The sequence below is a fragment of the Thermobia domestica genome, chromosome 1, assembly GCF_964235325.1.
Source record: "Thermobia domestica chromosome 1, izTheDome1.hap1.1, whole genome shotgun sequence".
NCBI classification, from domain to species: domain Eukaryota; kingdom Metazoa; phylum Arthropoda; class Insecta; order Zygentoma; family Lepismatidae; genus Thermobia; species Thermobia domestica.
In genome coordinates, this window is record NC_137454.1 from 54755340 (window position 1) to 54768043 (window position 12704).

Genomic DNA, 12704 nt, shown 5'->3' on the forward strand with positions numbered 1-12704 from the left:
CCCTTTAAACCAACCTTAAGCCAGCACATACGTCGCCGAGGTGACGGATTTCAAGTGCAAGCTAGCTTCCATTGCCATGGGAGTGAGTGGTGAAAGGGTGAGAAGACTGACATTACGGATTTTTGTCTCAACACATTCATTAAACTGTGTATCCTAAGGAGGAAAAAAGAAGGTTTAAATATCACATTGAGTGCACAAAAGTATCAAGTCTACCTTTTGTTATTTAGGATATAGCCTACTTCATATTTAAGATCTCTATCTGAAGCTCCTTTTCTATGTATTTAAACGTACTGTACAAATTATGTCTCTTTTTATAACAACTTGCCTAATTAGACTTGATTCCCTTTTGCTCTGAATGTCCCATATAAAAAGCTACGTCTGTATGTTGCAGTATAGCTTTGAAACGCCTGGTGCAATTTCAGGCACACTTGATACATATATGAAATGGAAAAATATATGAAAAAGTATTGTCCTAAACTCCTATTACCGGGTTAGCATGTTAAAATAGTCGTAAATGGTTTTTATTCAATAGTTTTCGGAATAGTTAAAATCAAAAATCGCACTCAATGCTGTCGCAATGCCAGAATAATTTCCCTGGAATTATTAAAGTCTACAACAATTAAAAGCAACTATGGGACAGAAAGTGGAAGGAAATTAACCAAGGTCTATATCAACAGCGTCATTTTCAGATTTTGCCGGAACGAGGGGGGAGGGACAAAACGTTCTATCGACATAAGAATTCTACGTTTTTTGTTACTATATTAGTATGCAGTCGATTAAGAAGTATGGACCTCTCAAAGTCTAGGGGACAGTTGCCCCTGCCCTCCTGAAATGACAGGAGGCAACTGGCTTTCTGAGTTTGAGAGTTATGTACTTTTTATCGGCCTATATTTAAAGGTACCGCCCCGACATTTGAGTGGTAGAACTGAAGAAACACACCTTTTTGGCCAGCCACCCTTTTGGTCACCCACTCCAGAAGAACCCTTTTGGCCAGCCACCCTTTTGGTCACCCACTCCAGAAGAACCTTTTTGGCCAGCCACCCACTCCAGAAGAACCTTTTTGGCCAGCCACCCACTCCAGAAGAATCTTTTTGGCCAGCCACCTTTTTGGTCACCCACTCCAGAAGAATCTCTTTGGCCAGCCACCTTTTTGGTCACCCACTCCAGAAGAATCTTTATGGCCAGCCACCTTTTTGGTCACCCACTCCAGAAGAATCTTTTTGGCCAGCCAGCTTTTTGGTCACCCACACCAGAAGAACCTTTTCGGCCAGCCATCTTTTTGTTCATCCACTCCAGAAGAATCTTTTTGGCCAGCCACCTTTTTGGTCGCCCACTCCAGAAGAATCTTTTTGGCCAGCCACCTTTTTGGTCACCCACTCCAGAAGAATCTTTTTGGCAAGTCACCTTTTTGGTCACCCACTCCAGAAGAATCTTTTTGGCCAGCCACTTTTTTGGTCACCCACTCCAGAAGAACCTTTTTGGCCAGCCATCTTTTTGTTCACCCACTCTAGAAGAACCTTTTTGGCCAGCTACCAAATTTGAATCTGCGGCCTCCTAATTACGAAGCATGAAGACTAATCTCTGATAGCACTGCCATCTTTTGAACTAGACACGTAGATTCCATTCTCGATAGTATTATTTCCCATTCCTTAAGCTATGGGTTCACGTCTCATAGTCTTGGTAATGAAATGGGAACTTAAATATTCGAAACAAGCCTACTAAATTCAACAGTGGGATATTTTAAAATATATTATTCAACATATTGCACTTTATTTCGTGGCTTAGTACCTGGATAAAATATCTTCAACTCTATATTTTTCTCTTGATACCTTCTCTCAAGTTTGGCAAACGAGTAGGAAAAAAAAAAAAAAGAAATGTACTAAAGTACCCTTTCGAGTAAAGGTTTCACGGGAAGTCGTCGGATAATGAATACCTCACCCTTTCTCTCTTTTCCCTCTTTGGTGCTCGGTTGAAGAACATTTGGAAGCTTCCACCTTAGGCCTCACTCTCATTTATCAGTCACAAATGGGCGTCTTCTGCATCAAAATGGCGTCGTTTTAGGCTTAAATTGGTGGAGGACGCTCTTGGTAGTTCTTTTTTCTTTTCCTCAACCCATTTTCTTTTCTTTTTTTCCTTTAGAGACTCCCTCCACCAGAGAAAGACAAAAGAAAGAGGAAAAGAGCAGTTCCCCGATTCTTTTCGAATAATTCTGTAAGTGTTCCCTATAGAAAATGGTGTTGGATGAACTGTAGTGGCATTACGTTACGATTAACGTTAAAGAACTCTTTCTCAACTTGCTAAGACTCATGCTTCTAGATATATGGCCATTAGAATTTACAGCCATATTCTAATGTAATTGATTATGAATCATCGTACGATGGAAGGCGTTATATAATAAGAATGAAAACTTTTTATCATTTGCCTAATTGAACTGAGGGATAAACGAGGAACGGTTTGAAATCAAGGGCGCCGATTTCTTTGTAAATGTGGGGGGAGGGGATTCAGATGCGGAAGGCATAAATGAAGATTTTAAGACAAATTGCATTCAAATTACGCCAAATATTGTACATTATTAAATAGAATACAATATTAAAAACAATAAGGGAGCCCACATGAGCTTTGGGGGGAAGGCGGGCCCCCTTGGCCTCCTCAGGACGGCGCCCTTGTTTGAAAGGATATCTAGTTTATGAGTACTCAAACAAAATATCCCTCAATATTCAAACTTAATTGAAATGTTTAGTTTTTACTCCTACGGGTATACCTTGTAGGCTAAACGAGAAGTCTAATTAACCCTGGATTAACCCTGTAGGAGCGTACCCAGGGGGGAGATCGTGGCGATCTCTCCCCCAGAAGAGGAAACTTTCTTATTTTATATATAAATAAAACCCATCCCAGAGTTCGGAGCTCTTAAAAGTAGCTCTAAGTAGCAGTATTACAACCCACCGCCCCCCTAGAAGTCCGCCCTGGATCCGCCCCTGCCAATTGATATACGTATTTGATATCATACTGTTGGTATACGTGTGAGCACCGCGCTCACATCTGTTTTTCTTTTGTTTTTCGTATTGTTAACTTCTGTCAACCATGTATTTGCACAAAGATATGAGAACCATTAATAATAATGTAAGAAAAACGTACTTTAACAATATTACTTTGTTTTATAATGTTTTAATTATGAGAAATTGTGTTATACTTAGAATCTCAAAAAGTCATTTAATTTTTCAAATATTTTATATTAACTTAGCAACTCATATTCACTCAAAAATGGTCAACATAACGTACTAGTCCAGTGAAATTAGCGTTTGAGGTAGACATTTAAAATGAAAAGATGAAACCTGTTCGAATATATTCTACTTACTGTATTACTCTGCAAAAAATCCCAAAAAATCCATTGGCGGGTTTTTCGCCATTTTGAATAAATAATCTACCATCTTGGATTTCTCACATGCATTTAGTTTGACATATAACTTCTAAACTAATTAACTTAGAAGAATCATTCTTCCTTTATTATACTTCAAATGTTATAGGTAATGTAATAAGCTATTATCACTTTTCTCCGAGTAACCATTTTTGCATAACTTTACGAGAAAATGAAAAATTGGGATCTGTATTAGGGGACATATTCTTTTCATTGCCTCATACAACTTAACAGAGTAGAAATATGTAAAAAAAAGTACTTGAATAAAAGTTGTTGAAAATTTCATAAGCTTTAAAACGATGTATATATTTTCACTGTATATAGTGTCAGAGATGCGCAATGAAGCTTCAAACTTAATCGGACTGCACACAATTTTTGTAGAAACATACGAAAGAATCATTTAACATGAAGAAAAATATATTTAGTGAGTTTTTCATTGCAATTTCCTGTACGTATGAACAAGTTTGGACGTCTGGCTAGTTTAATAAATAGTTCGTAAGTAGTGGCGTCGCCAGGGGGTGCGCAAGATCCCTGAAAGTAGACTTGTGCTCTATATTTCTGTATGTATGTGTCCATTGAAATTAATCTTTGAGATAGACATTTTAAAAAGAAGAAGGTAAAATGTATTGGAATATGCTTTACTGATGTTATTCAGTTACTGGTTTTCCGTCTTTTTGAATAAATATATATAATGCTAACGAACTCTAGGATTTTCTTTTGATTACTGATATTACACGAAAGTCCAAAATTACACATGTGTAAAAAAAATTAACAAATTGTGATTTTAGAAAAAACGTTATCACCGTTGGTATACATGTGAGCAGCGCGCTCACATTCACGACATGCTATTTTTTAACAATGCTTGAACTTCAACTGGCCAGGTTGCACTACCACGCTAGCCACATCCCTTGACTACAGAAAGTACAAAAGACATCTAGAAATAATTCCACAATGCTACTGTTAATAATATATGAGAAATGATTTTATTTGAGTTTAACGTCCTTTCAGGCAGCGTGGCTATATGAGATATGAGAAATGAACGAGTTTCCCCGCAAGTGAGTGCCGCGCTTACATATAGCTACCAATCCAGGGTTAATTAAAGTGATTGGAAAATACTTAGTGGAATGAGTATCTGGAAAGAAACGAGAAACCTCGAGAAAACCCATGGCCACCGAAACTCACATGACATAGGTTTGAACCAGGAACGCTGTAGCCGGAGGTGTGCACTCCACCACAGCGCTACTGTGCTCTGACTTCCTTTCCCCAGTATTCAAAGATGCCATATAATTATTTACAGCCCTCGCCGCGGGTTGATTCAGTGGCAAGTGCGTGAATTTTTCGTACATGTGGTCACGAGTTCGATTCCCGGTGAGACATCACAAAAATTAATTTCACAATCATTCAGGTTCATTAATTGTCACCTGTCATAGATGACCCATTAGCTTTTTAATATTATCATAGAAACCTTCCAATAGAAACAGAAATTTTCGGAGACGATACACATTTTCATGACCTAATTGAGACAAGCTAACATCAAGCTTTTGTCTCGTGGGCTTCCTTTTGTTCAATAACTAACTAACTAACTCTATTGCCTATGAAGCCCACCTCTGCTCTTAGCCAAATGGATCCATATTCTACTTTGAATTCCTATTTCTGTGACATCCATCTTAATATTTCCTTCCCATCTGCGCCTAGATCTTCCTAATGTTTTATTATTATTATTATTATTATTATTATTATTATTATTATTATTATTATTATTATTATTATTATTATTATTATTATTATTATTATTATTATTATTATTATTATTATTGGATTTCCAGTTAACTTTGAAAGCGTTTCTATTTTATTCCAATCTGGCTACATGACCTGCCCAAGTGCAACCTCAGCCCACCTGGCTACCTGACCCTAACAATGTTTGGCAAACGGTATAAATTATGTAGTTTCTTGTTATGAAATTTCCGTCATTCTCCATTTCCGTTCCTCTTGGGTCCGAATATTCGTCTCAGAATCTTGTTCTCAAATACTTTCAGTCTACTTTCTTCCCTCAGAGTAAGCATGCTTTTGTTTCATGGTCTTGCAAATGAGTATCATTTATCGCCGCGTACGTTTTTGATATGTAAAGAGTGATTTCTTAAGGAATGAAACGATTCAATTTATGATTATTATTATTATTTTTTTGTAGCTTTATAGAAGTTTAACGTCCATTTTCAAAGCTGAGGCCATATTCTAAACAGGAATGATTATTTAAGGTGTGATCCAAATCTCTACTTGAGTTTGTAATTAACGAAATTCCAGTAGACTACCGAGTATTCGAAGTTCCTTCGTGGTTAAGCGGTTAGGGTAGCGCCATTGATATGAGAGACCCGGGTTGAATTCCCTGGTGGAAGCTCATGCGATTCTAATTCCATGTTAAAACTTTCACCGAAATATGAGTTTCAGAAACGTTATGAGAAACACAAGGTCTCAGACACCTATAAGTCAATTTTGCAATATATTTGCTTTGAAATGTACTTAACGTTTTTTATATAATAGTATATACATGGTATATGAAAGTATGAAATAAAAGAGCCAAATGAACTTTCACGAGTAACCAGGGGTGCCACCGTTGTGTTTTAAAATTTACGACTGGGTCTCAGAGACCCATGTTTCTGTTAAAGTGTTAACCAGTAGGTCCCGTCTTATATAGCCTCGCTGCTGAAAGGGATGTTAAACTGAACTGAACTACCGAGTATTCGGTCTAATGTGGCGGAAGTACAGGCTAGACAACAAAAAAGCCAGATAGGCCGGAGTTCTATGAACTCATTTCTTTATGAACATTGAACATACCCCAAGAGCAATTTACGAATACAGTACTGTACTAACTGTACAGTTATAATAAGGAACAGCGGCAAGCGTACTGTATTGAAGTCTATTACACACTGACAGTAGCGTAGCCAGGATGTGTGTTTGGGGGGGCCCAAGTGCTGTTATAGGTACATATAGAAAAATTACAAACAAAAAAATTTATAAACATAAAAATATATAAAAAATTACAAACATCAAAGTACCAAAGTACATTGTCGGACCTCTTTGGGGGGGCCCGGCCCCTCCGCCCCCCCTTCCCTACGCCACTGCACACTGACGAAACAATGAACAAGGATCAGAACACTGTTCTGTTTCTGTCATAACTTGTATTTTGCACATGACACGTAGGAGGATCGCAGCAGACATCCGCTTCCAATGCCTTGGCAATTTTGCGAATGCATCTCCTTGCCTTTCTCAGTTAATTACGATGAAAGAAAGCAAGACCGGATAGTACGGAGGCTCGATAGTCGCGAGCCGGATACTCGCGATCTGTTCCCTCTCGTGATCTCGTCTACTATACCTGTTCTGGGAATCGTATGCAGGATTGCGTGCGGTGAGAGTACTGATTTACGGTACGTACCTCAGTAACGTGTTTCTCTTGGTTGTATCCGATCACTCTTTTCATCGTTTCATCTTGCCAAAGAAATGGACAGGAACAAAAATACATAAATATCTAGAACAATCACGAAAGCCCACGTTCTTCAGCAGGATTCGAACCCAGGGTGGTTTGCGACTACTAATTTGCAACTGAAAACTTCAGATCAGTGAACAATGGTCATTATCACTACTTGGCTAAGAACATTTCTAGTTTTTGCAAACCCATGTTTATGGTCTTTAGGCTAAAGACGGCGGGTTAGTTAATAAAAGTGAGTGATTGTTAAAGAATTGGCGGAATGAGGATGTAGGAGGAGATGACAATCTATGTATGAAGTCGATATTATCCACCACAAACGCACATGGCCTATTAGTTGTATCAGGATATAACTTTACTCGTACATTTAAAAAAAAATCTCCAGTAGGAAAGGGATAGGACGAAGAAATTGCTGCCCTCAACAAATTGCCATCCTGATGATGAAATGCATTAGAAAATCTGTGTGTCTGGCTTCCAAATTTATGAACCATAGCGCTATTTGCAACTTTTTCAAAGCGTATGCTCAAAGCTTTTGAAACGAGCCACTATCGGAAAACAAGAAAGATTAAAAAAAAAAAAAGCTTAATCGGCAATATAACTGAATAAAAAGCTGCTTCCACTGAGCTGTTTAGAGTTGAGAATCAACTTAGTTGCACACAAACGCTATGAGCTTTGTAGATGATGAAACACGCTGATGTGAACTGCGACTCTTGTGTTTTATGAGCCTCTCGCTTTACACCTTTTCATTGACAACGAGTTCTCTCTGTGTATCTATGGGGGTGACACTCTGTGTGTTAATCGGCGGACATCTGGTGTTAAACACGCAGATAACAGCATGAATGTATGTGTATATATGTGTGTGTGTGTGAAAGAGAGAGAGACGCTTTGAGGTGTGAATCACAGGGTTTTAAAATGACAAATAAAAGAAAAGCATAAAAAAAGAGAGTGAAAATAATTTCTCTGACATGAAGTGATACCAACTTTAAAATGTTACCACTATTTATCAGTACGAGGGGATTACATTTATTAGTACGTACATTGTCATTGCTAAAATAGTTTGATCAGCAAAAATTTTAGGTCCTAAAATTGCAATAAAGGGAAATCAAATGATTTATAATTTTGGCCTACTGCTATCTACTGCTATAGACTATAAGACAGATCAGGCGCGCACCTAGAAATTTTTGTTGAGAGGGTTCCAAATTTTGGAAGCGTGTACAATACTACAAAGCCACTACGTCCGTATAGTATTAAACGGGTATTATTCTGGGCTTATGTTTACTTGAAGGAAGCTAGCCTTTGTTTTCCGAAAAAAATGTTACAATTTTGTTAATTTCTGTTAATATTAAGTTAGGTTAGGTTAGGTCTAACTACTTGGATCATTGCATTCGTAATCCCTTGTGTTCGCTTCCGGTAAGTATGTACACTCATGTCCAAAATGATTGTCACATATCTATAACTGTCTTCTTGTAAGAATATAATTTGATAATGATTTTGCAGGGTACTTTTAATACTGCTACTATGTGTATAATCGGGAAATGTATATTTGTGGTAAATTTCATGGGAGAATTATAAATATGAAAATTAGAGTGAGTAAAACGAAATATTGCTAAATGGATAAGAAAGTTCTATTTCAGTTTTATGGTTCTTATTTACTGCTCTTTTGACATTTTACACATACATGTCTTTGCCGATATACACATACTAACATTATAAGAAATCCGGGTGAAATCGTTATCAAATGGTATTCCTACAACAACATATATATAGACATGCGTCAATAATTTTGGACATGAGAGTACATATAGTCTCTACAGCAGGGCGCTAAATTTCCGGTCGGCAGGTCGCCATTGGCGACTAGAAATGTAGAGCTGGCGACCAGTATTCAGTAAGAATGGTTTCTGCCTAAACGCACAGGGCTGTGCAGTTTCTGTTTCACATGTAAATAATTGTTACTGAGTGAGAGAAAACACGTAATGTGAAGTGTTCACAATGTTGTAATTCACCTCTCCTGTCCCACTCTCAGTCGAAATTTTTCGCTTCTGGCGCGTAAACGCGAGAGATAGGTTTCCCCGCTGTTTGAAGTTAGAACAGCTGGGGGGGGGAAGCCCAGTGCCTAGAATAGATCGACAAATATCCCCTGATGTAACCTATTTCTTTGTCAAACCAAAGGTCATGGGTGAACGGGGACCTCTCATAATTTATACGTGAGAGGTACTGGCAACCATTATTTTTGGATTTGCGTGTGCGTCTGACTGAAATTTTGCAGCCTGCTCTACAGTATTTCGCATTTCTACAAGATGTACTCCTATTTCATTTTGAAATGAGACGCAAATCAATAACGTTTCCCTTATTTCAATTCATCTCTACTGTAAATTTTCTATTTTTTACGTACTTTTGTCCCCCTTCATCTAAACAAGCCCCTTATTTTACACCCGACAAGACGAGAAGGAATTGTAAAACATTTCAACGTATATTTTCAGGAAAAAATGATAAAACTAGATTGTTTTTATATGAGAAAGAGTACAAATAAAATTTTAATGCTAATCAATCATTTCCCTTTTACAGAAATGTACACTGAGAAAAATCCGTTCTCCGGATAGTGGTATATTGTACAAATATAGGAATCCTCTTGCTTACTACAGAAATCAGTACGGAGTATACGTTATCCGTATGCTACATAGGCACTGACCTTAGATGTTACATCATGCCGTTGCGGGATGTCTGATATCTAACAGTCTTCCTTATATTACACACATATATGTGTGTTACCTTCGTCAGCTATGTGTATGTGGGATCCTTGCTGCCTATATTGTTTCATACGGAATGTATGTGCAGATGGAACACTTATACAGAAAGTATTGTAAAACATGCGTTTTCAGTTATACGTTTACTGTACATTAAGTCCAAAAACCACAGAATTTACAAATGTAACATACGATTTTACGTACGCCACATATAATCTTTTCTCTGTGTACGTAGTTTTATTGAGAAAGTATAGAAATGCATCTTGATTTAGGAAGTTTTTTTCTGAGGGCTCCGGAAGCGGTGGACCCTCTTCGTGGGCCTTGCCCTGAGGCAGATTCATTAGTTGTTTTAATTACAGTTCTAGATTCTACGGTGATGTATTTTGTATTCGAAAGAACTAAGTAGGGTCACCTGCGAAATACGGAAAAAGACAGTTCTTACAATAAAAATATATACAGTTTCTGAGACGAGACATCACTGTCACAATACTTTCCTAGAAGAGACAGTTTCAACTCACGTCTCGTAGGTGATACTACAGTTAACCCTACAATGCATAGTGGGACAGATATGGGTCATATTGGTAAATAATCTGTGCTTTCCTACATAACGGAATGTAGTTGCTAAAGCATGTTGAACCAGATTGGGAACATTCGAAACTACTTGTAATTCCATAGTTTCTGCTTAGATGGCACTACTAAGCGTACCGGTACTTGCGTTACTCATTTTAGTTTTCTTTTACAAAACTATTTTTCACATAAAATAAAGAAGTCAATTAAACACAAACAAACTATTTGCTGAGCAAAACAATATATTCACATAAAAAACTACATACGTGTTACAGTTTTGCTAACTAACATTTTGGCTTCATCAGACACTCCTACTTATGGAAAGCTTCTACTTATGAAAAAAAGTCATGCATCGTAGGGTTAATAGTGAAATATTGGAAAGAAGTGTGGAAAAAGTGAAGCAATGTATCTTCGCAGTATTAGCCCAGTAGGACTGGAAAATTCCTGGTGCAATCTCCATCAGAATAGCCGGTAATACGATTTGAATCATATTATCTTATACCTCTATATAAACAGGTTTTCACAGCATTATTTTCCGCAAAATACTTGATTTTTCTGTAGCATTCACTGTAAGAGGACAATTAGAAACACCTGTACTCAAGGCGAAACCCAAACGTGCGGCTCTCTAACTTTGAAAACATGATCCTAACGCTTCAGACCACTCGGTTACGTTTTAGATCATTTGTTGATGTATAAATGAATGACGAAATGTAATGAAGAAATAGACTAAATATAAGAATACCTGGGAAAACGGTTCAATGTACTATTATCAATAACAAATACATAAAAATTATCATCAAACCTGAAGGTAAAGGTTTCTAATCAGAAGTATGCAATCTACCACTGACAGAGGCTTCCCATCTCTAATAATGACCTGGAATCCATTGCAAGCATATTACACTAGCTGTACTGTAGAAAAATAAAATATTATTGTAAATCATATCTTGGGTTATTTTATATTACAATTAAGCTATTTTTATTTCTGTTTATACAGATTCAATAATAATCAAGGTGGGTACAATGGCTTAGTGATCACCTTTACTGCAACAGGTTTCTGTAGTTTTTAATAATAATTGGTAAATTTTATTCTGCTGGGACATTGTTAATTTTGTACTGTCCAGAGGCGGATCCAGGGGGGCGATCGGGGCGATCACCCCCCCCCAGAAGGGGAAATTTTCTTATTTTATATATATAAATAAAACCCATCCCAAAGTTTGGAGCCCTTAAAAGTAGCAGTATGACAACCCCCCCTAGAAGTTGTTCTGGATCCGCCCCTGGTACTGTGTAAGTAAAAAAAAAGTACATTGGTCAGTCGCAGATTGTACGAGGTGTGATCAAGAAAACGGTAAATCATTTTATTTGAATGAAAGTAACAAACTTACGTGGAATTTAATTTAATCTTCTTCAAGGTACTGCCCTTGGTTAGCAAATGCACTTATCCCAACGTTAAACCCATGACTGGAAACATTTCTGGAAGGCTTCTTTCGGAAAGGCTTTCAGCTGCTCTGTCGTGGCCCTCTCAATGAGATAAACGGTGTCAAAACGTTTTCCTTTAAGCACGTTTTAATTTTTTGGAAAGAGCCAGAAGTTGGACGTTACTAAATCTAGTGAGTAAGGCGGATGTGGACAGACAAGAACGCTTTTTCCGACCAAAAACTCGCGGATCAAAAGCATGTATATATGAAGAAGAGAACAATAATATATGCTTTGGTTTTTTATCTAAATTGAAATGCAAGGGTACAAGTTATCAGTCATTTAGAACCAATACAATATAATAGGTATCTTTTAGTTTAAGTCCCATGATTTAGGGAGATAATTAATACAGCATAAACAATGTAACTGTCTAGGATGAAGGACTCTGTTCGACACCCTGTAGTATTCATTTGTTTCAAGAATTTTGTTAAAGGACAGTTTGACCTCATCAATATTCACACACCTTTTACCAAAAAGAGAATGGAACGTATCAGTTTCGATACTACAACAGTATACTCATATGACGTCAGTGAAGTGTTTAGGTATATACAGAAAAAAATAATCGTATAGGCTAGAATCGTAACTTTTGAATTTATAGAAATTGTAGGTATACCATCTGGCCTTTTTGCACAAATATAGTACAATGACAAATTGATTGGAACTTTTTCAAGGGAGTAACCCAGGCCTTTCATTTAAATGCGATATCCAAATATTTTGTCTTGTTGAATCGAAATAAAACGCTGGAAATCCTCAATCATTGTGACTCCAATCAGTTACCTTATACAAAGAATCAAGAGATATTATAAACAATTCTTGAGATGGTAACACTGCGGTACCAGATGTCCATAGAGAACTTTGTATCGTACAAGGAGCTTCATCTGGACAAAAGCATCATTTGCCTATATATAAAAAAAAAGTGATGTTCGGTCCTGTTTGAAACTTAGCTTCTGATGGGTACACAGGAGATTATATAATCCTTCAAACGTACAACCGGAGAATAGAGGGCGACAAATGAGAATCGGGA